Consider the following 1,193-nt stretch of genomic DNA (forward strand, 5'->3'; position numbering starts at 1 on the left):
TGTGTGTGTGTGTGTGTGTGTGTGTGTGTGTGTGTGTGTGTGTTTTAAGCTGCAGGTCAGTTAATAAGGGTCCACTGGCAGCATTAATAAAGGAAACTAATTTTAAAGAGTCAGTGAAGTTCTGCTGGTTGGTGAGTTTTCTGCATCTTTGTGTGTTTCTGGTTCTCTGTGACCCAGAAAGGTTCTGAAGCACATCTGGAGTGGAGCAGGAGGATGGTTTTACTGAGGAAGACTGCAGGATTTATGACAGGCAGAAGAAAAACAATGGTTATCTGTGAGGTCAGCACATGGACAACCAAATTCCACGCTGCTTTTCTTTCCAGTTTCCATAGCCATGCTGCGACACCCAGGAGTGTTTTCCTTGGCTCCGGCTGGTTAGTGAGGTCAGGACCATGGCTGTGTTTCTGCAGGCAGCAGCCTAAAGAAGGCTGAGGAGTAAACAGGCGTGTCTGCTGAGTGACCAAAACCCTCAGTGGAATAAAACTTCCTTCCTCTCACTATGCTGGTCATTAAAACATGACGAAAAATTTACATTCTCTTTTCCCCAAAGCAGAAATGTGTCCAATCTCTTCTCTAATCCCTCATTCTTCTGCACATCTGGTCCTTCATGAGCAAATATATGGAGGTCAGAGCAGTTTTTAAACTGGGTCTGCACCTGCACCGATAGAGCTGATGCTTCTGTTACTGCGGTAAGCTCTGCTTTCTGTAGTTTAAACATGCTGCAGCACAAAAACAGCCAGGAGGTTTCCACTAAAACTTCTATACAGACCCTGACCCTCTATACAGACCCTGACCCTCTATACAGACCTTGACTCTGTATACAGACTCTGACCCTCTATACAGACTCTGACCCTCTATACAGACCCTGACCCTACATACAGACTCTGACCCTCTATACAGACTCTGACCCTCTATACAGACCCTGACTCTGTATACAGACCCTGACCCTACATACAGACTCTGACCCTCTATACAGACTCTGACCCTCTATACAGACCCTGACTCTGTATACAGACCCTGACCCTCTATACAGACCCTGACCCTACATACAGACTCTGACCCTCTATAGAGACCCTGACTCTGTATACAGACCCTGACCCTACATACAGACTCTGACCCTCTATACAGACCCTGACCCTACATACAGACTCTGACCCTCTATACAGACTCTGACCCTCTATACAGACCCTGAC

General features: G+C 46.6%; 1 long non-coding RNA gene across 1 annotated transcript in view; it reads right to left on the reverse strand.

Annotated features, from left to right (window-relative positions):
- Positions 1 to 16: 16 nt before the first annotated feature.
- LOC106533690 (uncharacterized) overlaps positions 17 to 1,193 on the reverse strand; it is a 2,220-nt gene continuing 1,043 nt past the window's right edge. The window contains exon 2 of the long non-coding RNA XR_001312269.1: positions 17 to 807. This is a non-coding gene — a long non-coding RNA (uncharacterized LOC106533690). The remainder of the gene's footprint in view (positions 808 to 1,193) is intronic.

The sequence above is a fragment of the Austrofundulus limnaeus genome, unplaced genomic scaffold (assembly GCF_001266775.1).
Source record: "Austrofundulus limnaeus strain Quisiro unplaced genomic scaffold, Austrofundulus_limnaeus-1.0 Scaffold1001, whole genome shotgun sequence".
Taxonomy (NCBI): domain Eukaryota; kingdom Metazoa; phylum Chordata; class Actinopteri; order Cyprinodontiformes; family Rivulidae; genus Austrofundulus; species Austrofundulus limnaeus.